The following is a 27,624-nucleotide window of genomic DNA, read 5'->3' on the forward strand; positions in this document are numbered from 1 at the left end:
ACACAAAGGAAAGAAAAGACTCCAGTCCCTTAAAGAGCCGAAATTCAAGCCTAAGTCTGTGTAATGAAGACTTGTAAACCGGTACTCACAAGTACAACAGGACACGATGTTCCGAGAGGCCCAAGGGCTCTAATGGACAGGGCTAGTGAGAGTTAGTCCATAATGACTTCTGAAAAGGAGGAAAGAGTTGGGTTTAAGCAGAGGCAAAACTTGTTTATATTAAGTGGAAGTTAAAAATGCTTTATCCAAGTTTGATTAAAAAATCAAAGATTCTATGGGTCTAGCCTTGGTTTCAAGCTAAGCCAAGTTCTGTCACTTCGATGATGCATTTTAAGAAAAAGCCAAGTTCTGTCACTTCGATGATGCATTTTAAGAAATAGGGGGAAAATGAAATAAAAAGGAGGCCTTTGGTCAATATAAACATAAGTAGGATTGTGATTCTTGAACATGGTTACTATGTCCAAAATTGCTCTAAATATTTTAATTTTCTATGTGCTTGAGCGTCTGGGTGGTCTGAGCTTGAAAAGTGGCCTTGGTGAAGACGTAGTCTCTTTTCTGTTTCTCAGGCCTCTAAGCAATTGCTCACCAGCCATGTTGGTTGAACTATATAATCACCAGATAAACCTCGGTGATACTGCAAAGTCATTAATTTAAAGCAGTCCAATTAATTTTAGCCTTACATTCAGTTAAAATCATCCCCTTCGAAAGGTCATGTGAAAGACTCAGACTTCAGTGGACTACTTGATGAAGCCACAGTTTTCTGAAAGCCATCAAGCCACAGAAGCCTCCCTCACTTCCCAAACTACTTCTGTAGGTGGTGCTTCATCCACAGAGCACTGCTACTAGGCCACCCAGGGCCTAACACCGCTCCTTTTGGACCTTTCGGAAGGAGGTTTAATGAGCAGAAGAGTCCCTGGGTGGTACAAACAGTTAACATGCTTGGCTGCTAACTGAAAGGTTGGAGGTTTGAGCCCACTCAGATGCACCTCAGAAGAAAGGTCTGGCAACCTACTTAGAAAAAAATCAACACTTGAAAACTCTAAGGAGCACAGTTCTATACTGATACCTGTGAGATCGCCATGGGTCAGAATTGACTTGATGGCAACTTGTTTCTGGTTAGTTTCTACATTAAGTCACTCCTGCAAGCCTGGAGGCCTGCTTTCTATTCTCTAGAGAAACAGGTGCTTTCCTTTGTGGTTCTCTTGCCTAGACGAATTCCACGATCCCAGTTAAGACTGGAAAGTAAAACATGAATCCCTAATAGTCCCCATGGGTTATCCTTTGGTAGGATATGAAATAAGGTGGCAATAAGTAGAAGCACAGAGTTTACAGAGCAATGTGGCTGCTAACTAAATTTCCAGGATAACTTAACCCAGTGCCGTAACTTAGCAGAGTTAATTATAGGATCATCTGTCAACATGCATTTTTAAAATGTTGTATTATATATGTATAATGTTGTTGTTGCTGTTAGGTGCCATCGAGTTGGTTCCGGCACAATAGAACGAAACACTGCCCAGTCCTGTGCCATCCTTACAATCGTTGTTATGCTTGAGCCCATTGTTGCAGCCACTGTGTCAATCCACCTCGTTGAGGGTCTTCCTCTTTTCCGCTGACCCTGTACCCTGCCGAGCATGATGTCCTTCTCCAGGGACTGATCCCTCCTGACAACATGTCCAAAGTATGTAAGATGCAATCTCACCATCCTTGCTTCTAAGGAGCATTCTGGTTATACTTCTTCCAAGACAGATTTGTTCATTCTTTTGGCAGACCATGGTGTATTCAATATTCTTCACCAACACCACAATTCAAAGGCATCAATTCTTCTTTGGTCTTCCTTATTCATTGTCCAGCTTTCACATGCATATGCTGCGATTGAAAATACCATAGTTGGGTCAGGCTCACCTTAGTCTTCAAGGTGATATCTTTGCTCTTCAACACTTTAGTGGTCCTTTGCAGCAGATTTACCCAATGCAATGTGTCTTTTGATTTCTTGACTGCTGCTTCCATGGCTGTTGATTGTGGATCCAAGTAAAATGAAATCCTTGACAACTTCAATCTTTTCTCCGTTTATCATGATGTTGCTCATTGGTCCAGTTGTAAGGATTTTTGTTTTCTTTATGTGAGGTGCAATCCATACTGAAGACCGTGGTCTTTGATTTTCATCAGTAAATGCTTCAAGTCCTCTTCACTTTCAGCAAGCAAGGTTGTGTCATGTGCATAATGCAGGCCATGAATGAGTCTTCCTCCAATCCTGATGCACCTAATTGTGCTCATGAGGAACCCTTACATAAATCAAAAGGCAGTTGTTTGGATAGAACAAGGGGATACTGATTGGTTTAAAGTCAGGAAAGGTGTGCATCAGGGTTGTATTCTTTCACCCTACCTGTTCAATCTGTATGCTGAGCAATAATCCGAGAAGCTGGACTATCTGAAGAAGAATGGGGCATCAGGATTGGAGGAAGACATATGTAATGGATAAGTCTAAAGTGAGTTTTTCAGATTTTCTATATCCCCAAATAACGCTCAAAGCAAAGAACAATCAATAAAATCAGAAATAATTTTGTTCCTACTTCTTTTGGAGAAACTAATCAGTGATTTACGTTGTCAGTAAGGAAAAGCATTGTTTGAGGCCAGGTCCCTAGTGTGACATCATCATCAATAAAATTTTACCAAACTGCTCCTATATGCAGGGACCTGTGTTAGAAGCTAAAATACAGAATTCAGATGTAGTTGTAGAAATCCACCCCATAATATTTACTTAAGAAACTAATGATTTTGTTAAAGCTTCATTATCAAATACTTAAATTTAGGTTGGTTGTTGTTTGTTGTTGGTAGGGGCTGTTGAGTTGATTTGGACTTACAGAGATTCCAAGTGACAGAGTAGAATTGCCCCATAGGGTTTCCTGGGCTGTTATCTCTACTGATCAGATGACCAGGTCTTCTTCCTCCAGTGTGGCTGGATGAGTTCGAACTGCCAACCTTTCCATTAGCAGCCAAGCACTTAATTGTTTGTCCATTTGTGGTAGCTAGCGATAGCACTGTTTTTTTCTGTGTGTGTGTGTGCAGAATTTGACCTTAAGAGGATACTGGACATGTATTGGTACCTGCCCTTTCTTCCATATGTTCCCTTGGTTGTTCTAAGGAATAATGATTTTTCTAGCGTAGTCTCCTGTTTCAGAACTATGGGAAACCACCAAATTATGGAACTAATATTGCCATTCTAACTTCTACTTAGCACGTCAAACCCAAGGAATTTTGATTACATGGAAGCAGTGATCACTCTGTAGTTTCAGTCTTTTACTTGCCCTTTGCCTCAATTGTGGAGGATAAAGAGGTAAGGAATATTCCTGGGCTGGAAGGAGAGCGAGGGAGGGGGAGGGGGAGGGGAGGGAGAGGCGGACCTCGACGCCGAGCCAGCCCGGTGACGGCGTTACCTAGAAAAGGATGGTAGACGTGCGCACGCCCGTGGTTGCAGGTACTGCAGATATGGACACGCAGGCCCGTACACTTTGTGCTGTCTCCAGAGGCCTCCTGGCTCCCTTAACTCCCCTGGGAACTCAGCTGTGACATTTTAACTTAAACTTTTTCAAGACCCTTGGGCAGATTTTCCTTCTGGGACAAGTCCTCAGTTATGCGTTTGGCTCCCTGATTTATCATGAAATAGAAACTTTGACAAAGATGAAGGCCCAAAGTTTGGTTTCTTTATCTCTGCAACACTTTCCCTGCCCTCTATTATCTTCCCTGAAAACAATCACTCCTGTTCTCTGTGTTCTTAAAGATTCTCTGTCCTCTGAACATTTGGAAGGCTGTGTACTGTAGGCCCACTATGGTACTTCCTGTGGCCCAGATTCAAAAACAGTAGAAATAATCCCAAACCATTAGCCTGCTATTTCAGGCCTGCTTACATGTATAGTGGAGATATCTCTTTCCGTTTAGGTGGGTATACAACATAAATCACACACTACACAGTAAGAATTTCTATCTGACTGATACTGGGCAGCCTGAGATGGGTCCTTTAGGCACATCTGCTAGCTCACTCTACTCAATCTTTCCCACGTGGAGCATTACTTGCAAAGGGCATTCGAATTCATATACTCCAGTTATAAGCTTAATTCCTAAACATTTGCCTTGACCCATTTATTGAACTCCATTCCATTGTCTCTGAATTCTTCCAACTGCCATCCTTTCGAAATATCCATGCTCTTGTTCCCATCCTCTGTCTATCCTTTAGAACTGATGCACACCACCATCTTCCCAGCTACCACATTGGCTCAGCCTGACATTTAGGCTGCTTTTTCTCCAGCCATACTGCTCAGGTAATGCCTGTCTTGCTTCCCGTAGTCCCTGGGACCTTTCTAGGTCAGTACCACCCACTGGCGCATCAGATTTCTCCCTGATCTAGCAAATAAAACTTGGAGGAAAAAAAAAAAAATGATGAATTTGTAAAATAACAGGTGGGACTCTTATTTGGCACAATTGGGATCAGGTAATAGGTCAGTTCATTGAAACTAAGTAGCAGCAGAAGCACTGAGCAGACCAGAGGGACAGCCTTCTAGCAGTGAGGACTCAGCATGCCCAGGGTGGGAGACAGTATCCCTTACAGAGGGAAAGGTGAGTTAGATAAGTAGAGGACAGTTGACAAAGCCTCTGCTGTAATTCTCAGTTTCTTTATAGGTATTATAAAGCAGGGTTTACCTTCTAGTCTACAGGGGCGCTGTGAGTCGGAATCGACTTGACGGCACTGGGTTTGGTTTTTTTTTTTTTTGTTTGTTTCTATGAAATAAAGAAAGAGAGAAAGGAGAGAGAGAGGAGGAAAGAGGGAGAAAGGAAGGGGAAAAGAAAAAAAAATCAAGATTTCTGTTAAACAACCAGTTCAATCTTACAACATTCCCTGGGGCAGCAAGTCCAGAAAAGTGGCTCCGTCAGAATCTATGTTCCAGCTCACGGTGGCCCAGAACAACTTTTGAAAATTATCAGTAACCTGGGCTAAGGCTTTTCATCAAACGTTAAGAAGATGTTAAGCACTGAGAATCCAAATTGAAACCCATAAGCAGGTGGAACATTGGAACATGAATGATAAAAATCATACTCTACTCAATAATAGCATCATATGATTGGACAAATTTACCATAATAGTTGGAACTTGGTAAGCTATTCGTTCATCTATTTGAAATCTTGGAAGAGATGCTGCACAGCACAGTGAGGAGGCTAAAGCCCTTTCTGTTGTTTGAATGGAGCCAGCCCCAAGCATGTTTAAACACCACTGCTGCTAGCTGGGTGCCAGTGTGGTTTCACTAGCAAGTGTGGGCAAAGCTATTTTTTAAAAACTGCAAATGATTGCTGCTAAATCATGAAATCAACTGCTAAGTCTATCTACTCTTTAAAAAAAAAAGACCTCTATTCATACTTGATGAATCTGTGCAAAATTCCTTTTTGTCACAACATACTTAATTCCAAGGTCTTACTGAGGAACCACTGGTGGGGAGCTCAGAACTCTAATCAAAGTATTAAGTGATTTCTCAGCTTCCCTTCCTTCATTCACCCACAGCCCTGCCAAGTCAACAGTGTGCGTCAACTATCTGAAAGGAGAGTACCATTGGAGTTTTTTAGCTGTTTGGGTTTAAAAAAAAATTTTTTTTTGAAAAAAGAAGAGAGAAGAAAGAGAGGGGATTTAGAGATGAAGAAAGCCAAATCCATAAGTATTTAAGTGATGAGAAATACTAAAAAAAAGCATACATTAATCATTTTTTATCCACTCCTAGCCTACAACTAGATTATTTCTTTCTGGAGACTGAGGACCTTGCCTTTTCATTCTTTGTCTTCACACTTCTGCTCTCCCCAACACTCAATAAAAATGCTCTACACAGAGCAGTTACTCAAGAGAAGGAGCCCTAGGCCAGACTATCCGAGTTCAAATACCAACTCCCCCACTTACTACCTGTGACCTTGAGCAGGCTGCATAACTTGTCTATGCCTCGGGTTACTGAATTGAATCTGAAGTACTTAGAGGAAATGCCTGGTGATAGTAAATCTCAGTACATATTGGCAATTATTTTTGCTGTTGTTGTTAGGTGCCCTCGAGTTGGTTCCGACTCATAGTGACCCTGTGCACAACAGAACGAAACACCGCCCGGTCCTGAGCCATCCTTACAATCGTTGTTATGCTTGAGCTCATTGTTGCAGCCACTGTGTCAACCCACCTTTTCGAGGGTCTTCCTCTTTTCCGCTGACCATGTACTCTGCCAAGCATGATGTCCTTCGCCAGGGACTGATCCCTCCTGACAATGATGCAGGAAGCATCAAAAGAAGATGGAAAGGAGTACACAGAGTCATTATACCAAAAAGAATTAGTCGATATTCAACCATTTCAAGAGGTGGCATATGATCAGGAACTGATGGTACTAAAGGAAGAAGTCCAAGCTGCTCTGAAGGCATTGGCGAAAAACAAGGCTCCAGGAATTGATGGCAATTATTAGCTAACTACAACTTGCTACTTTTCATGTGTGAGCAACAGCATGTTTCATTCATTCCTAAAAGAAAACACCTCAGAATGGAAAAGTGATTCTCAAATAGTAAAATAGAGAAATAGTCTTTCTTCAAAGTCAGGGACTTGGTATTAGAGCACAGATGTTCTGGAATCATCAGAGTTATGTCCCCAGAAATAATAGATATGACAAACCAGTTGCCATGAAGTCCATTCTGACTCATGACGACCCCATGTGTGTCAGAGTAGAACTGTGCTGTATAGAGCTTTCAATGGCTGATTCTTCAGAAGTAGATCTCCAGGCCTTTCTTCTGAGGTACTTCTGGGATAGACTAGAACCTTAAACCTTTCAGTTAGCAGCCAAGCGTGTTAATGATTTGCACCACTCAGGGACTCCTAGATATGGCATACCTCCCACAACTAACCAAAGTAGGGGAGACTCCTGTGTATCCACAGTTGTCTTCGTGGCCAAATAGAAAATGCCTTGACATGGTTACAGTGCCATGGATTGCTTTTACATGGCCTTTCTAGCCATGGTCTTGTAACTTCAACCCAAGTAATGGGGTGAAACTATGCAGATATGGTAATTGCAGCTCACCAAAGGGATTGGTCAGTTTTGCCATCTTGTGGGGCTTGAAGTGAGCCACCCCAGAGGCAAGAATAAGACCCCCACCGCCACCAAGGAGGAACAGCCAGGAGCAGAACATCTTTTGGGCCCGGGATTCCCGTGCTGAGAAGTTCCTGGACTCAGGAGGCTAAGAGCGAGCCGTAACCTTGAAGACGGCAAAAAGTGGTGGCAGAGACCCAGCAGCAGGAGATGGCACAGTAGGCTTCCTGGCCCATGGAGAGAGAAAGCTGAGTGCCTTTGTGCAGAGACCAAGAGCCAGGGAGAGGTGTGCCTGTGAGCACAGCTGGGGAGAGGCTGTTCTGATGGAAGAACTGTATCTTGAGTGTTCCTAAACCTGAATTGTAACCTGTTACTTCCCTAATAAACCCCCAAATTGTGACTATGGTCTGTGAGTTCTGTCTGGCCATTGCAATGGATTATGGAACCCAGCAGAGAGGCAGAGTGTCTTGGGAGGTGTGGTTGGTTCAGAATTGGTAAAGATGGCGGAGAAAGAGGGAATGTCTGACCTCCACCTCGTGGAATCAGCCTTGGCTGGTTGGTATTGATTCTCCTTTTCCCCTGTGAAGTTAGAAGAGGTCAAACACCACCCCTGTGATGTTTTTACACATGGAAATCAAGAAGTTTAAATTTTAGTTTAGTTCAGTTCTTAACTAGCTATGTGAGTTTCACGTAATCATCTTACCTCTCTGGGAGTCAATGTTTTCATATATCTAAGAAGATTGATCTAGCAGCACTATCCAATAGAACTTTCAACTATAATGGAAATAGTCTCTATCTGTACTGTCCAGTAAGGTAACCACTAACCACATGTGGCTATTGAGCACTTAAAACGTGGCAAGTGCAACCGAGGAATGGCATTTTGAATTTTGAAACATTTTATTTATTTTTTTAATTAATTTAAATTTCTATAGCCACATATGGCTAGTGGCTACCAAATTGGACAACATAGATAGAATATTTTCTAAAACCTTTTCTGGCTCTAGCATTCTGTGAGTCATAGAGCTTCTCTAGGTAAAAGTGTGGAAAACAAGTATTATTATAGTGGATCTGAAAGTTTATCCAGTCTTTAGTGTCTGTGTACTTAGGAAGATGTCTAAAAACAAATGTGTAAACAGAGACTTTTAAGAAGAATATAGATCTTCAGAAATTAGGAGTGGTCCTGCCTGGAAGCAGAAAAGTAATCTAATGCCCCTCACCTCATGGTATTCTTCAACCTTTGTTGCACCAAGGTTGAAATGGCTCATTTTCTCAAAAAACAATAGGTAATAATAACTAACATTTATTGAGTATTTTAATAGGGATGAACACATTTAATTATCACAACAATCTTAAGACATGGGAATATTATTATTCCCGATTTACTGATGAAGGAAGTGAGGGAGAGAAATGTTAAATAACTTGTTCCAAGCCATCCAGTTAGAAAATGGATGAGCCATAGTATAAACCTAGATAATTAACCCTAGAGCTCTACTTTGTAAAAACAATTTTAAAAAAACATCTTAATGAAGACTAACACATATACAGAACAGTGCTCAAATCAAAAGCTTACAGTTTGATGACTTTTCGCAAAGTGAACACACCCAGATCATTTCCAGAATATTGCTAGCACCCCAGAAGCCCTCAATATGACCCTATTTAGTCACTGCTCACCACTGTCCCTTAACTAACAGTAACTACTGTGCCGATTGCTAACACTTATAGATTAGCAGAGCCTGTATCTTTAACCACTAGTCAAAGGGCATAAGAAGAGCATACCCTTATAACAAAGAGAATAAAAACATAAAAATAAAAAAATTCAGCAAGAGCAATAGCTGTTTGGTGATCTCAAATCCATCAATAGTGAAAATGGGCAATTCTTAGCTAGGAGGCCTACTCATTCACTTAATACGTATTTATAGAGCATCTACTATATGGCAAAGCACTGTGTTAGGCACTGGGTATTTAACATTGAGCAATGCAAGATTTCCTGCCTCATACAGCTTTTAGCCCTAGGTCCAGCTTATCCTCTGAGAGGTGGCTTTGTCTTATAGTTGGAGGGGGCTCACTCGGTGGTCTTGGTGATACCTGATAGCCTCAGTGATGGTACCAGTGGTAATGCTGGCCTCCTGGAGAGGAGAATTGCCCTAGGATTTAACAGAATGCCGTTCAAGTCTCCTGGAATTTTGGAAAGGTAACAACTAGAAAACTTTGCATGGCCTCTTACTGAAAATAACTTTGTAAACAATTTCTAAATACTGCCTTTATAAGCAATACCTTAAGAAAATTCTGTAGGCCTAATGTTACCAGAGAGATTACAACATGAGATGGGAGATGTGGGAATATTACACAGATGGGGGGGAGGAACGGCCACCAGGGAACTCCACCCCAGCTAATGAAGAATGATTGCTCTCTACTGACAAGCAATTGAATGACTCCCATTAATATTTTCCAGAAGAAGAAAGAGACTGATGCAAGATAGTAATGAGTCCAGGAGTATTTCCAAACACATTCTGGGATATCCAAAAGCAAAGTGACTGATGACAGTGAAAAAAAAAAAAAACTGCTTCTGTGTGCTACTGAAAGTTGACTGCTTCCACCACTGTGACTCAGACCAGCCTAAGCACACCTGGGGAGACTTCAGCAACTGTTGCCCTGTGGTTCAGGGCGATTGTAGATGGACACTGAGTTTTAACCACACCCAAGCCTTGCCTTTTCCCAAGTCGACTTGATCTCTCCCTTGAAATGCATAGGCTAACATGACCCTGGGGAATTGTGCAAACCTACCAACACACCACGAGGTCAGCTGTTTAGACATTGTTATGTTTTTTTTAATGCTGAGAAAGTAGCCTGGGAGCCCTGCAGGAACTGTGCCATTAATGTGTTTTTCTTATCCAAGCTCAGTTCTCACACTGGCTGGAGCTGTTGCATCTACTGTACAATGAAAACAAACTGTGGGAACAACTGAAATTGCATCTTGGGGGAGGGGAAGGGGTGTATTATCTCCTGTTAACCAACTCCTTGCCTATCTAACCAGTCTCGACCATCCTTGCATCAAATCCACATAGTTAATGGAGCATGACCAGCCTTGGGAGCCCCAGTCTATTTAGTGTAAACAGCAAATGGGAGGAAGTAGTAAATAGGACTCCTAACCACGAAAAGCTGATTGGAGCTATGCAAAGGGCTTGCAGGAAAACTCAAGTCCAGAGAGCATGTGTGCAATGAACTGGAAGACTGGCCCCAGGTTCTTTCCTGTAAGTGAGCGACAAACCAACTCCCAGGGGCTTTGTGGGGCCAACGGGGAGCAGCCAGGCTTAAGCAAGAAACTCTGCATTGTTCAGGAAGTTCTGGCTTGAGGAAAAGTTTGAGCAAGAGAAAAGCCCCACTTCCAAATTGAAAAGGTCTATATATCTAAACCCAGAGTTCCCAATTCTTCTTCACCATGAACTCAGCTGGAATGCAGTGGGACCTGGCAAGCTTTCCACTCACGTCTTGTGCCTTTGACAAACCATAGTATAAAAATTGATGCTTAACCTTTAGGCTACGTGGAGCAAAACCAAGACTACTTTATAAAAAGCAAAGGCATGTGCACTGATATGCTCCCTAGAGCCTTCACACCACTCTGGGAAGGTCCCAAAGCCAGTGATGATATCAGTTCTCTCTCTATGGCTCAGGGATAGGCTAGTACTGCAACATACGTGTCATCTTGGTTTTCTCTTCTTACTGCCAAGGACTCTCTGCCCTGCACCCTGTTCTGCTTCTCCAAGGGGTTGGGGAAGTACACGCTCTCATTCATTCATTTATTCACTCATTCAGCAAATATTTATTGAACACCTACTATGTGTCAGACACTCTTTTAGGTGCCGGGCATACAGCAAGGCACAAGACAGTCCAAGTCCCTAGCTTTGTGGAGCCAACATTCTAATGAAGGAGAAAGACAAAAGAAAAATACATGCATATGTAATTTAATAACACCTAGTAATAAGTGAGCCCTGGTGGAGCAGTGGTTAAGCATTCGGCTGTTAACCAAAAGCTTGGCAGTTCGAATCCACCAGTTGCTCCTTGGAAACCCTATGGGGCAGTTCTACTTTGTCCTATAGGGTCACAATGAGTTCCAACTGGCTCGACGGCAATGAGTTTGGTTTTTTGGCAGTGATAAATGGGTCATCCCTGGGTGGCACAGATGGTTAAGTACTCAACTATTAATCAAAAAAGTTGATGGTTTGAACCTATCCAAAGATGTCTCAAAAGACAGGGCCGGCGATCTGCTTCTAAAAGGCCACAGCCTTGAAAACCCTATGGAGCAGCTCTAGTCTGCACACATGAGTTGGAATCAACTCAATGGCAACTAACAACAGCAACAACAACAGTGACAAGTGGCATGCACAAAAGTAAGCAAGCTAAGGGGATGGGGAGTTATTGTAGGGCGATCAGAAAGAACCCCTCTAAGGAGATGGTGTTTGAGCTGAGACCTAATGACATGACAAGCCATGTGAACACCTGGGGAAGGCTGGTCCAGGTAGTGGAAAAGTGCAAAGGTTATGGGCGGGGGGGATATGCTTGGCATGCCAGAGAAAGAGCAGGAGGCCAGTGTGGCTAGAATATAATAAGCAAAGGAGAAATTAATACAAGATGATATCAGAGAGGTAGGCAAGTGCCTGATCACGTAGTCCTTTGCAATTTATCCTAGGGTGATAGGAAACTGTTTGAACAGGATTAAGACATAATCTCTATTGCAAAAATTTGTGACTCTTCAGTGCCCCTGCTCCATCACAGAGGAAGGCTGACAACAGACAGTTAATGAGGTGTTGGAAAAGATATAATGGCCAAGCCAGCCCTGAAGGACTAAAGCCCCAATGTAAGAGCAAGACCAGGATGATTCTTTGATAAAGTTTCCTATTCACTTCTCCTCTCATTAGAAGGGCCCCGCTGCTACTGTTGGGACATGGAGAGATGATGGGCACATCATATCTCTACCCAAATGGCTGCAGCTTCCCCTTTGGCAAACATATGTGGCCCATGCCCACCTTCCCCATTCCACTGCCTTCTATCCCCACACGCACTCTGGGCTCCAGTCACCATGAATTATGCATCCTGCTCAACTGGGTGCCTGGAATGTGTTCCCTCTTCTGCCCAGAGTGACATTCTCTACCTCATATTCCCAGGAAATACCCTCTCAACCTTCAGCAGTCAGTTAAAATAGTATCTCCTCTGTGAAAGATAACTTCTGTTAATGTGTATTAAAGGACAAACAGGTGAGCATGCATAAGAATAAATTATCTAGTCTTGAAAGTATGTACCAATTTTAAAAGATGCTGGTCTTGCTTTTTGGAGTGGGGGAGAGACCACAGCCCTGTTGGTAGTGGATATAGTTCACCAAAGGGAAGAGATGCCCCTAGTATTATTCTTCTGAAAACAGGTAATTCCTGGGCCAAGAAGAGGTAAACCAGAGACAAGAGGGGGAAAGGATTTCTTAGAAGCCAGAGGGAAATGGAGCTAGACACCCAGGCATGGAGAAAACTGAGCTGGTTCTACTAGATGTACTGAGTTGACCCTGGCCATTGGGGTTAGGTAGGAAGCTGGCCCACGAAGCAAGTATGCATCTGATCTTGTGTGCCAGCTGTGTCCCTGCTTAGAGTGAACCGGTGAAAAAGGAAGCAGTTTCTGCTCTCCTGAGGCCAGGACTTGAGGAAGGGGCGCTTTACCAATGAAAAATGTACAGAGAAAGCAGGAAGTGCATGGCTGTCTCTGTTTTTTGTTTTTCTAGAAACAGCAACAACAGTGCAAGACAGTGCCCTGTTTCTGGAGAATGCAGCCCCTAATCTGTCATTCATAGATTCTTTGGTCTGTAGGGAAACTGAATTCTAGTTTTACTAGAAAGAAGTAAGAGCATCCTTTGGGCATAAATAAATGCCTGGGATTCTTGGACATTTCAATGAGAGGAAACCCTGGGGAAGTCTGGACTTCCCACTCTGTTGGACAAATGGAGGCTTAGGGTTGTTCAACTTTCAGGTACTGATGTGGGTATCTTACCCATCTCTTTTCTCCTGAACCAAACAAGGTGCCTGGCACATGGTAGATCCCTAATAGATGTACACTGAACAAATAAATGAGTGGATGAATGAGGACGCAGAAAGGAAATGCTGAGGGGAGGAAAAAGAATGAGGAAGCCAGGGAGAATAGGCCTTTCTTGAAGGGCATGTGTTCCAGTCAAACCATCATGTCCTTTCCAACACTTCCTTGAGTCTGTAAAATCATATACCAACTTTGATCTTATCAGGGTAGGGCTTTCTATATCATTAATAGAGGAAATGCTTGCCAACCTTTTCTACCAGAATAGAAACAGCTCAACAGTGTACGAGTCAACAGTAATCCACTAAAGGATATGTATTTCTATTGAGTGAGCTATGTCAAATAAATGAGCTGCCCTGCACTGGAGACAATCTTCTCGCAGAAGGAGGAGAGCTATCATAGCTTAACAAATGGTAATCCATGTTCTTTGTGAACAGATAAAAATTAAAACCCGAGAAGCTCCTTGTGTAAGATCAAAGTTGCTGAAATTCCAGAAAGGCAATCAAATTCTTAACTTCCCATTGACTCTATTCACAGCTGAAAAGACTGTTCTCACTATTTTGATAACTGGGGAGGAGCACTGGGTTTTGAGTCCAAAGACATGAGTTAGAGTCTTGGCTCTGACATCATATCGTTGTGTGACATTGGGCAAGTCCCTTAGCCACTCTGAACCTCAGTATCTTCATCTGTAAAAGGAAGATAATAACAGGTAACTACCATTGTTGCCATGAGGAGTAAATGAAAATGATGCATGTGTAAAATAACATTGTATAGAATATGATATGAATACGTCATTTATAATACCTTTCTGTTTTTAAATTATAATGTGATGAGCAAATATGTTTACAACTGTTTATTATTGTTACTGAAGAATTAGCCATGGAGAAACATTGATCTTTATGCAGGTGTGTCTATTCCAATCAACTTACCCAGGAATTGCTCATGTTTTCTTTAATGTCATTTACTTTCACATTTTGCTTTGTAAATCGTACCTCAAAATATTGGTTCATTATGGCCATCTTTGTTGTTGTTATTTTCGGTGCCATCCAGTCAGTTTCAACTCAGAGCTACACGAATTGCAACAAAATCAAACACTGAGTGGTCCTGCACTATCCTAACAGGTGTTATGCTTGAGCCCATTGTTGAAGTCTGTGTCAATCCATTTCACTAAGGGTCTTCCACTTTTTTGCTGCCCCTCTACTTTATCAAGCATGATGTCCTTTTCCAGGGACTGGCCCCTCCCGATAACATATCCAAAGTATGTGAGACAAACCCTCAACATCCTTGCCTCTAAAGAGCATCCCGGCTATACTTCTTCCAGGACAAACTTGTTCATTCTTCTGGCAGTTCATGGTATATTATTCAACATTCTTCACGAACACCATAATTCAAATGCGTTTATTCTTCGGTCTTCCTTATTCATTGTCCAGCTTTTACATGTGTATGAGACAATTGAAAATATCATGGCTTGGGTCAGGTGCACCTTAGTCCTTAAGGTGACATCTTTGCTTTTAACGCTTGGCCATCTAGACTTGGTATAAACATATGGCCAGAAGTGAAAGTCTTTATTAGACATAACAACAAAATTCTGAACTATAAATGTAAGGATGGATAGATCTGATGACATAAAAATTCTGAATATCAACAGAACAAAAAATGAAACAAATAAATTATAAGCACAGTTGAAAGACAGATAACAAAATGAGGTAAATTTTAGCATACAAAAGAGAAGGTGTTAAATTCCTTAACTTATAAAAAATTTTAACAAGAAAGTTACAAGCAATCCAATGGAAAAAATGGTCAAATGGCATATAAAGATAATTCATAAGAGGGAAGACACAAATGACCAATAAACATATGGAAGAATGCCTAATCTCCCTAGTAATTAAAGAAATACAAACTAAAACAAGATACTATTTTTCACTTATCAGATAGTCAAAGGTTAAAAAGAATGCTAATACCCATTGTTGGCAAGGAGGTAGGAAGTGGGCATGCTCATTAACTGTTGGTGGGAATTAATTTTTGTACAACCTTTCTGGGGGGCAATTTGGCACTACCTGTAAAAATGCAAACTTTTCAACCCAACTATTCCACATCTAGGAATTTATTCTAAAGAAATTATCAAACAAATGTACAAGGTGTATGTCAAAATTATTCTTCATGGAATTATTTATTACAGAAAATTGGAAGCAACTTAAATATCCAGGAGATTAACCAAATAAATGGTAGAATATATATATATATATTTAATTGATATATATATTGAATCCTTCAATGTATATATACTGAGTAACTGATTAAATGATGAAACGTATATGTATATAATATGTTCCATTATTTGTAGATCTCTTTTCATATCAATAACTGTAGTCTACATCATTGTTTTTAATGTCGCACTATATCACGTGTATGTATACACATACACACACACAATGGAGCTTTTCTATCTCTCGTTCCACAGATGTAGTCAATTTGTGTGTATTACATCTGTCAAGGTCCACGTGTATAAAAAAAAAAAAAATTTTTTTTTTTTTTTTAGACACTGTTTATGTTGGTGAAAAAAAGTATTTGCAATGAAGTCATTGGTCTTGCAAAATTCCATCATGCCAGCTCCAGTGACGTACCTACCACCAATCCCATATTTTCCAACTACCAATCCTTCTTCTTTGTTTCTGATTTTTGCATTCCAATCACCAGTAATTATCAGAGCATCTTGAATGCATGATTAATCAATTTCAGACTGCAGAAGTTGGTAAAAATTTTCAGTTTCTTCATCTTTGGCCTCGGTGGTTGGTGTGTAAATTTGAATAATAGCCATATTAACTGGTCTTCCTTGTAGGCATATGGATATTGTCCTATCACTGAAAGCATTGTACTTCAGGATAGATCTTGAAATGTTCTTTTTGAAGATGAATGTAAAACTATTCCTCTTCAAGTTGTCATTCCCTGCGTAGTAGACCATATGTTTCATTCAAAATGGTCAATACCAGTTCATTTCAGCTCGCTAATGCCTAGGATGGAAACCCTGGTGATGTAGTGGTTAAGAGGTCAGCTGCTAACCAAAAGGTTGACAGGTTGAATCCACCAGGCACTCCTTGGAAACCCTATGGGGCTGTTCTACTCTGCCCTATAGAGTGGCTATGAGTCAGAATCGGCTCAACAACCGGTTTGGTTTTTTTTGGTTTAATGCCTATGATATCAATCTTTACACATTCCGTTTCATTTTTGGTGACTTCCAATTTTCCTAGACTCATACTTTGTACATTCCACATTCTGATTATTAATAGATGTCTGCAGCCATTTCTTCCCATTTTGAGTAGTGTCACATCATCAAATGTAGGTCCTGAAAGTTTGACTCCATCCACGTCATTAAGGTTGACTCTACATTGAGGAGGCAGCTCTTCTCCAGTCAGATTTTGAGTCCCTTCCAACCTGAGGGGCTCACTTTCTGGCACTATATAAGACAATGTTCCACTGTTAGTCATAAGGTTTTCACTGGTCAATTTTTTCAGAAGTAGACTGCCAGGTCCTTCTTCCTAGTCTGTCTTAGTCTGGAAGCACTGTTGAAACCAAGGGTGACCCTGCTGGTATTTGAAATACCAGTGGCAGAGCTTCTAGTATCATAGTGACACATAAGCCCCCAAGGTATGACAAATGATGGAAAAACTTGATATCATCAGTCAGAACAAGGCCAGGGGCCAACTGTGGAACTGACTATTAATTGCTTATATGCAAGTTCAAGTGGAACTGAAGAAATTCAGAACAAGACCATGAGAGCCAAAATACTACCCTGGGTATATCCCACCTGAATTTAGAGACCATCTCAGCGATAAATTTGATGCACTGAATACTAATGACCAAAAACTAGATGAGTTGTGGAATGACATCAAGAACATCATACATGAAGAAAGCAAGAGGTCATTAAAAAGACAAGAAAGAAAAGACCAAAATGGATGTCAGAAGAGAGTCTGAAACTTGCCCTTGAACATAGAGTATCTAAAGTGAAAAGAATGATGAAGTAAAAGAGCTGAACAGAATATTTCAAAGGGTGGCTCAAGAAGACAAAGTAAAGTGTTATTACAATGAAATGTGCAAAGACCTGCAGATAGAAAACCAAAAGGGAAGAACATGCTCAGCATTTCTCAAGCTGAAAGAACTGGAGAAAAAATTCAAACCTCGAGTTGAAATATTGAAGGATTCTATTGGAGAAAATATTAAATGACCCAAGAAGCATAAGAAGATGATGGAAAGAATACACAGTCACTGTACCAAAAAGAATTGGTGGACATTCCACCATTTCAGGAAGTAGTATATGATCAAGAACTGATGGTATTAAAAGAAGAAAGCCTACTGCACTGAAGGCGTTGGAGAAAAAAAGGATCCAGGAATTGATGGAATACCAATTGAAATGTTTCAACAAACAGTTTTGCAATACTGGAAGACCTCATTCGTCTATGCCAAGAAATTTGCAAGATAGCCACCTGGCCAACCAACTGGAAGAGGTCCATATTTGTACCCATTCCAAAGAAAGACAATCCAACAGAATATGGAAATTATTGAACAATATCACTAATATCACACGCAAGTAAAATTTTGCTGAAGATCACTCGAAAGTGATTGCAGCAGTACATCTACAGGGAACTGCCGGAAATTAAAGTCAGATTCAGAAGAAGACATGGAATGAGGGATATCACTGCTGATATCAGATGGATCCTGGCTGAAAGCAGAAAATTTCAGAAAGCTGTTTACCTGTGTTTTATTGACTGTGCAAAAGCATTCAGCTGTGTGGATCAAAACAAATTATGAATAACATTGTGAAGAATGGGAATTCTAGGACACTTAACTGTGCTCATGAGGAACTGTACATAAATCAAAAGGCAGTTGTTTGGATAGAACGAGGGAATATTGCATGGTTTAAAGTTAGGAAAAGTGTGCGTCATGGTTGTATCGTTTCACCATACCTATTCAATCTGTATGCTGAGCAAATAATCCAAGAAGCTGGACTATATGAAGAAGAATGAGGCATCAGAATTGGAGGAAGACTCTTTAAGTTGGAATGAATAAGGAAGACTGAAGAATTATTGATGCCTTTGAATTATGGTGTTGGTGAAGAATATTGAATATATCATGGACGGTGAGAAGAATGAACAAACCTGTCTTAGAAGAAGTTTACCCATAATGCTCCTTAGAAACATAGATGGGGAGACTTTGTCTCACATACTTTGGACATGTTATCATGAGGGACCAGTCCCTGGAGAAGGACATTATGCTTGGTAGAGTAGAGGGTCAGCAAAAAAGAGGAAGACCCTCAATGAGATGGATTGACACAGTGGCTGCAACAGTGGGCTCAAGCTTAACAACAATTGTGAGGATGGCACAGGACCGGGCAGTGTTTCATTCTGTTGTACATAGGGTCACTATGAATTGACTCAATGGCACCTAACAACAACATCAACATACAGTGGAACATTAAAAACAATGATATAGGCTACAGTGATTCATATGAAATGATATCCATAATTAAGAGACAAAATACATTACAAAACAATAAAATATACCAATCCAGTTATTGCTGGTGAGTGGGATTAGTGGTGATATTCACTTTCTTTATTTTTTCAATTGTTTTAAAAATGTTCTTATTATACCAAGTGTGTAAGAATAACTACTTCGACATTGAAAGGAATAAAAACTATTGCCAAACGACCTTTTCTTTTAAAGCAGTATAGATATTCTCACAAAAATTATTTCTCACCATGACATTTTAAGTGTAGCTTCATTTTTTCTTGGTATATTCCAATTGAGATATGTTCTAGAGTATTCCAACATAATATTTTCTCTGGAAGAGCTTGATTTGTTTTCATCTTCACAGCCTGATACGCTGACACAAAAGCTGAAATAAAATCTTAATAGATCATCCTTTTCCTCCCAAATCCTTCTTCAGGAATTTTTGTTTCTTTTTTAGATATTTTCTACTGCTAGGAAAAATGTCACCTCCAAATCCAAGAACCTAACTCATGGAGTATGCTTTTCACACAAGGCTGTTGGACTCTTCTCGGGCTTTAGCCTGCCTATCTCTGATGAACCAGAGGACCAGAGTTGGGGTTACTTTATTCTAAAAATTTCAGTACAATTCATTTTTTTTTTTTTTAATTATTAAATCCTCAAGGATCACAATAGAGGGTCCTAGACAGAGCAGAAGAAAAATGTAGAACAAAATTCTAACTCAAAAAGAAAGACCAGACTTGCTGGCCTGACAGAGACTGGAGAAACTCTGAGAGTATGGACCCAGCACACCCTTTCAGCTCAGTAATGAAGTCGCTCCTGAGGTTCACCTTTCAGTGGAAGATTGGACAGGCCCATAAAACAAAATGAGACTAATGGGGCACACCGGCCCAGGGGCAGGGACTAGAAGGCAGGAGGGAACAGGAAAGCTGGTAATAGGGAACCCAATGCTGAGAAGGGAGAGTGTTGACATGTCATGGGGTTGCTAACCAATGTCATAAAACAATGTGTGTACTGACTGTTTAATGAGAAACTAGTTTGTTCTGTAAACCTTCATCTAAAGTAGAATTAAAATTTTTTTTAAAAAATCAGTCAATTCTGTGAAAAAAATGTGCTCAATACTAGAGAGATTATTTGATATAGCAAAGCAAACAGAGCATACAGCTTAAGCATCTGGATCCTAGAGGAAGACTACATGGATTTAAACTCTGTTTTACTTACTAGCCCTGTAACTTTGGCAAATTACTCTAGCTAAGCCTCAATTCCCCTGTCTATAAAATTAAGATATTAATATACTCTTCACAGGGTTTTTGAGATGATTAAAAGAGAAATCACATGTAAAGCACTTAACAAAGTGTCTGACACAGAAACACTCAAGAATGCCAGTCTTTAATATTATCATTTGTCTTGGTTATCTATTGCTGAGTAATTATTTCAGTTTCTGTAGGTCAGGAATCTGTGGCTTACCTGGATCCTCTGGCTCTGGGGCTCTCACCAGGCTATCGTTAATGTGTTAGCTGGGGCTTCAGTCATCTCAACACTCAGTGGAGTAGGATCTGGTTCCAACCTCACTCAGGTGGTTGTTGGCAAGATTCAGTTCCTTGCAGACTGTTGGACTGGGAACCTCAGTACCTCACTAAAACCACCCTCAGCTCCTGGCCATGTGGACGTCTCCATAAGGCAGTTCACAACATGATCAAGCAAGAGGGCGAGAAGGAGTGCCAGCATGAGGGAGAGGACAAACAAGAAGGAATTCGCTGTTTTTAGAGCCTAATCTTGGATATGACAGTCCATCACTTTTGCCATATTCTATTCCTGAGAAGCAAGTCCCTACATCCGGCCCACACACAAGGGGAAGGGATTGCCCAACGGAGTGAGTAAAAAGACGTAGGGGTCATTGGGAGCCACTTTAGAAATTTCTTACCACATCGTTGTTCAAGCTTTTCCAGGAAAATTCTAACTTTTGAGAATTATATTGTGTGAGTTTTGGAGACTTTCATAAACCTGGACAAACTGCAAAGTGTCCAACTGGAATTAATGGGTCATTCTCTCTAAATTATTTGTCTGTGTTGACATGGTGAGGGGGTAGTTAACAGAAAGGTCCCACCACAGGCAAAGAATAGGCTCTATAGAGGTCTTCCTTGGTATTTATACTACAAAAACAATAGAGTCTTGCCTGTTTTTCAAAGATAACCCAACTCTGTCCACTAAGCTATTCCTTAGCCAACTTCTAAGGGAATTAAACACCAGCCTGGCTCTCAGGGTCATCTTCCTCTCAGAGCAAAGGAAGGCAGTCCCACTTTCAAAGTCTCCCCAAGACACAGCAAGCCTCTTACTGTCTTGTGGCTCCTAATCGTCCTGGGGCTGCTGTTTTACCTTCACGATTCACCTCAGTTTCTTCACTCCTCCAAGCACCAGAGAGGCTGCCACTTGATTTCACAGAGCAATTTAGCCCTTATTGGATCTTTTCATTCTTTTCCCAGATCATGCCTAGGAGTCCCTCCTTAATTCTCCAAAAAAAAAAAAAAAAGCAATTCTATCCTTAAAGGTAATTATCCTATCCTCCGCTTAGGGCCAGATTTTAAAATTGTGTATTCTTTCTCATCACACAAACTATATTTTAATATTAAATACTCTTCTTTCTTTTACAATTACCTGAAGGAATAGACTACCACTCGTCTGTCAGTTTGTCATCTTATGGTGGCTTGTGTGTTTCTATGATGCTGGAAGCTATGTCACTGGTATTTCAAATACCAGCAGGGTCACCCGTGATAGACAGGTCTCAGTGAAGCTTCCAGATTAAGACAGACAAGGAAGAAAGTCCTGACAATCTATTTCCATAAATTAGCCAGTGAATACCCTATGAATCACAACAGAATATTGCGCAACATAGTTCTGGGAAGATGACCCGGCTAGGCTGGAAAACACTCAAAATACACAGTGGCTGCAAGAATGGACTCAAGCACATCAATGATTGTGAAGATGGTGCAGGACTAGGCAATGTATTATCCTATTGTTCCTAGGGTTGCCGTCTTAGGCTGGGTTCTCTAGAGAAGCAAAACCAGGAAATCATATAAATATATACAGAGAGAGGTTTATATCAAGGAAATGGCTCAGGAGATTTTAGAGGCTGGAACATCCCAAGTCTGTGGGTCAGAATAGAGGCCTCTCCTGATTCACATAGCTACAGTGGCTGTCAAACTCAAGATTGGCAGGTTAAAGAGCAGGGCTCTTGCTTACAGGCTGCAAAGATTCACAAATCCCAAGATCAGCAGGCAAGATGGCAGGTGAGCTGCTAGCTCAAGTCTCAAGAACTGGACATCAGATGAACAGGAGCCAGCTGCAGGATCCATAAAGAACAAAGCCCTCAAGCCTTGCCAGAAAGTCCACTTATATTTGATGCAGGCCACACCCCCAAGGAAACTCCTTTTCAACTGATTGGCTACTCACAGCAGGCTATTCACATTATATCAAATCTCATCATGGAAGTGATCACATCATCATACAACTGTCAAACTACTTCGTAACTGCCGAACCACTGAGAATCATAGTCCAGACAAATTGACACACAATCTTAATGATCACAGTTGCCACGAGTTGGAGCTGACTCAACAGCAGATAACAAAAACGACAACAAATAGAGATACACATACCATGTTCATGGGCTGGAAAACATTAATTCCCCCACCCCTCAAATTGATCTGTTGTATTCAATGCAATGCTGATCAAAATCCCAGCAGGATATTGAAAAAAAACAGAAATTGCCAAGAAGATTCTAATATATATGTGAAAATACAAAGATTAGAATAGTCAAGATAATCTTTAAAAGAGAAACAAAGTTGGAAATCTTAGAGTTCCAGGTTTGGGGACTTACTGTAAACTATTGTTGTCAGGTGCTGTCAAGTCACTTCCAATTCGTAGAAACACTATGTACAACAGAATGAAACACCGCCCAGCCCTGTGCCATCCTCACAATCATTATGCTTGAGCGCATCGTTGTAGCCACTGTGTCCATTCATCTCACTGAAGGTCTTTCTCTTTTTTGCTAAGCCTCTAGTTTACCAAGCATGATGTCCTTCTCCAGGGACTGGTCCCTCCTGGTAACATGTCTGTTATGGATTGAATTGTGTCCCTCAAAAATGTGTGTCAACTTGGCTAGGCTATGATTCCCAGGGTTGTATAGTTGCCCAACATTTTGCCATCTGATGTGATTTTCCTGTGTTTTGTAAATCCTACCTTTATGATGTTAATGAGGTGGGATTCAAAAAACCAAACCCACTGCCATCAAATAGACTCTGACTCATAGAGACCCTATAGGACAGAGTAGAACTTCCCCATAAAGTTTCCAAGAAGCACCTGGTGGATTAGAACTGCCGACCTCTTGGTTAGCAGCTGAGGCACTTAACCACTACACCACCAGGGTTTCCAAGGTGGGATTAGAGGCAATTATATTAATGCAGCAGGGCTCAATCTACAATATTAGGTTGCATCTTAACCCAATCTCTTTTGAGCCATAAAATAAGGAAGTGAGCAGAGAGACATGGGGACCTCATACCACCAAGAAACAAGGGCCAGGAGAACAGCACATCCTTTGGACCCAGGATTCCTGCTCTGAGAATCTCCTCGACTGGGGAAGGTTGATGACAAGGACCTTCTCTGAGAACTGACAGAGACAGAAAGCCTTCCCTAGGAGCTGTCACCCTGAATTTGGACTTCTAGCCTCCCGGACCGTGAGAAAATAAAGTTCTCTTTGTTAAAGCAATCCACTTGTGGTATTTCTGTTATAGCAGCACAAGATGACTAAGACAATGTCCAAAGCACCAGAGACAAAGTCTCACCATCCTGGCTTCTAAGGAGTATTCTGGCTGTACTTCTTCCAAGACAGATTTGTTCATTCTTCTGGAAGTTCATGGTACATATATTTAATATTCTTCACCAACAGCATAATTCAAAGGCAACAATTCTTCTTTGGTCTTCCTTATTCATTGTCCAGCTTTCACATGCATACGAAGTAATTGAAAACACCACACCTTGGGTCGGGCTCACCTTACTGTAAACTAATCCGCATCAATAAAGCCTTCATCATTCTACTATGTCCTATTTGGGGAGGTATATCCTCATCACTCAAAATGAGAAGAAACACCTACAAACATCCGTTAATAATCAGAACCTGAAATGTATGAAATATGAATTTAGGAAAATTGCAAATCATCAAAAATGAAATGGAATGTACAAACATCGATAACCTAGGCATTAGTGAGCTGAGATGGACTGGTATTGGTCATTTTGAAGTGGACAACCATATGGTCTACTATGCTGGGAATGACAGCTTTAAGAGGAATGGTATTGTATTCATCATCAAAAAGAACAGTTCAAGATCTATCCTGAAGTGCGATGCTGTCAGTGATAGGATAATATCCACACACCTACAAGGAAGGCCAGTTAATACAACTATTATTCAAATTTACCCACCAACCACTAAGGCCAAAGATGAAGAAATTGAAGGTTTTTACCAACTTCTGCAGCCTGAAATTGATCAAACATGTAATCAGGATGCGTTGAACATTACTGGTGACTGGAATGCTAAAGTTGGAGACAAAGAAGAAGGATTGGTAGTTGGAAAATATGGCCTTTGTGATAGAAACGATGCTGGAGGTCATATGTTTGAGTTTTACAAGACCAACAACTTCTTCTTTGCAAATCCCTTTTTTTACCAACATAAATGGCAACTATACACATGAGCCTCACCAGATGAAATACACAGGAATCAAATCAACTGCATCTGTGGAAAGAGATGATGGAAAAGTTCAATACCATCAGTCAGAATAAGGCCAGGGGCTGACTGCAGATTGAACCATCAATTACTCAGATGCTAGTTCAAGGTGAAACTGAAGAAATTTAGAACAAGTCTGTGAAAGCCAAAGCACGACCTTGAGTATATCCCACCTGAATTTAGAGACCATCTCAAGAATAGATTTAACTTTTTGAACACGAATGACCGAAGAGCAGACAAGTTGTGGAATGACATCAAGAACATCATACATGAAGAAAGTAAGAGGTCATTAAAAAGACAGGAGAGAAAGACCTAAATGAATGTCAGAAGAGACTCTGAAACTTGCTTTTGAATGTCTAGTAGCTAAAGCCAAAGGAAAAAATGATGAAGTAAAAGAGCTGAACAGGAGATTTCAAATGGGGGCTCGAGAAGACAAAGTCAAGTATCATGATGACATGAGCAAAGACCTGGAGATAGAAAACTAAAAGGAAAGAACATGATCAGCATTTCTCAAGCTAAAAGAACTGAAGAAAAAATTCAAGACTCAAGTTGCTATAGTGAGGATTCTATGGGGAAAACATTAAACAACATAGGAAGTATCAAAAGAAAATGGAAGGAATACACAGAGTCACCATACTAAAAAGAATTGGTCATCAGTCAACCATTTCAGGAGTAACATATGATCAGGAACCAATGGTACAGAAGGAAGAAGTCCAAGCTGCATTGAAGGTGTTGGCAAAAAAACAATGCTGCAGGAATTGATGGAATACCTATTAAGATGTTTCAACAAACGGATGTAGTACTGGAAGTGCTCACTCGTTTACACCAAGAATTTGGAAGACAGCTTCCTGTCCAACTGACGGGAAGAGATCTGTATTTATGCCTATTCCCAAGAAAGGTGATCCAACCGAATGCAGAAATTACCGAACAACATCATTAATATCACATGCAAGCAAAATTTTGCTGAAGATCATTCAAAAGTGGCTGCAGCAGTATATCGACAGAGAACTGCCAGAAATTCAAGCTCAATTCAGAAGAGGACGTGGAACCAGGGATATCATTGCTGATGTCAGATGGATCCTGGATGAAAGCAGAGAATACCAGGAAGATGTTTACCTGTGTTTTGTCAGCTGTGCAAAGGCATTCGACCGTGTGGATCATAACAAATTACGGATAACATTGCCGAGAATGGGAATTCCGGAACACTTGGTTTTGGTCATGAGGAGTCTATACATGGATCAAGAGGTAGTCATTCGAACAGAACAAGGGGATACTGCATAGAAGTTAGGAAAAGTGTGTGTCACAGTTGTATCCTTTCTCCATACCTATTCAACCTGTATGCTGAGCAAATAACCCGAGAAACCGGACTATATGAAGAACAGGGCATCAGGATTAGAGGAAGTCTTATTGACAACTTGTGTTATGCAGATGACACAACCTTGTTTGCTAAAAGTGGACAGGACTTGAAACATTTCTTGTCCTGATAAAGGCCAAAGAAAGACCACAGTCTTAAGTATGGGTTACACCTCAATGTAAAGAAAACAAAAATCCTCACAACTGGACCAATAAGCAACATCATGATAAACAAAAGATTGAGGTTGTCAAAGATTTCATTTTATTTGGATCCACAATCAACACTCACAGAAGCAGCATCAAAAAATCAAAAGACACACTGCACTGGACAAATTGACTGCAAGAGTTCTCTTTCTTTTTAATTTTTTATTTTGCTTTCAGTGAAAATTTACAGCTAAAGTTGATTTCTCACACAAAAATTTATACCCGTATTGTTAAGTGATCCTAGTTGAAGAGATCTCTTTAAAGTGTCAAAAAACAAAGATGTCACCTTGAGGACTAAGGTGAACCTGACCCAAGCCATGGTGTTTTCAATTGCCTCATATGCATGTGAAAGCTGGACAATCAATAAGGAAGACCGAAGAAGAATTGATGCCTTTGAATTGTGGTGTTGGTGAAAAATATTGAATATATCACGGACTACCAAAAGAATGAACCAATCTATCTTAGAAAAAGTACAACCAAAATTCTTCTTAGAAGCAAGGTTGGGGAGACTACATCTCACATGCTTTGGACATGCTATCAGGAGGGATCATTCCCTGGAGAAGGACATCATGCTTGGTAAAGTAGAGGGTCAGTGAAAAAGAGGAAGACCCTCAATGAGATGGATGGACACAGTGGCTGCAACAATGAGCTCAATCATAGCAACTATTGTAAGGATGGTGCAGGACCAGGCAATGTTCCTTTCTGTTGTGCATAGGGTCGCTATGAGTCGGAAACAATTTGACAGCACCTAACAACAATTTTTAACAACAACAACAACATCCTCCCATCTGTCCCCATTGAGAATTGCTGAGTAATCACTTACTCAACAGCTATTTATGGAGCAACCACTATATTCTCCAAAGAGCTGAACTGGATTTGTGGAGCCACAAATAAGGACAATCATTTTATCCCTACTGCACCCCTTTCCTGTGACTGGCTCAGGGCTGGCAGCCTGGGCTCCTAAGTAAAACAGAGGAGGACAGCCAACTTGCAATCATGCACCCAAACTTCTGGTTCAACTAGAAATTCAAGGCAGGAAGCTCATACTCAGTCAGGGAGTCAGTGGGGAGGGGAGAGGTCCTCAGCTCCGTTTAACCCCCTTGTCGTTTTGCTCATGGAATTGCTTTAGAGAGCATGTGGTGGGGGGTTGTGTAGGGAGACTCACCTTGATAGACAAAAGGTTGCCTAACCACCTTCATCAAAGTTGAGAGAAACCAATAGGAATCTACTTGGAATCGACTCTGTGGAGTACCATGAACTGATGGCATCTAGGGTGGTTGTCGAGGCGAGGGTGAGGTGAGAGCAAGCTCTGTAGATGAAGGAAGGGAGGTTAGCAAGTCAGGTTTTCCAAATGTACGGGAACATGGGGTGGGAAGGTGCTTAGTGTGTTCCCAGAGTCTGTGCTGGCTCAGGAATCTAGTACCATAATTTTCAGGGAAATTTTTCTAAATATTTTCCAAGTTCCCTCTTCTGTGAAACAGAATTAGCTCTAGGCTCTGGTGCTAAAGTGCGATCAGCATTTCATTCGTGTGCACCAAGGATCATACTCATTGCCTCTAAATGAGGCACTATCCAAGATTTATTTTTCAGGAATTCCAGAACACCAATGGAGAGAAGCATTGCTAGGTATAA

At 40.9% G+C, this 27,624-nt stretch overlaps 1 long non-coding RNA gene across 4 annotated transcripts in view; it reads right to left on the minus strand.

The window, feature by feature from the left end:
• The window catches only part of LOC126064744 (uncharacterized), a 269,535-nt gene that overhangs the window by 21,665 nt on the left and 220,246 nt on the right, over nucleotides 1-27,624 (minus strand). For all 4 annotated transcript variants that reach the window (XR_007514627.1, XR_007514620.1, XR_007514626.1 and 1 more), the window contains 3 exons: nucleotides 27,158-27,301; nucleotides 6,201-6,278; nucleotides 90-169 (listed from right to left, as the gene is read on the minus strand). This is a non-coding gene — a long non-coding RNA (uncharacterized LOC126064744). The remainder of the gene's footprint in view (nucleotides 1-89; nucleotides 170-6,200; nucleotides 6,279-27,157; nucleotides 27,302-27,624) is intronic.

This window comes from Elephas maximus, chromosome 2 (genome assembly GCF_024166365.1).
Source record: "Elephas maximus indicus isolate mEleMax1 chromosome 2, mEleMax1 primary haplotype, whole genome shotgun sequence".
In the NCBI taxonomy this organism is placed as follows: Eukaryota; Metazoa; Chordata; class Mammalia; order Proboscidea; family Elephantidae; genus Elephas; species Elephas maximus.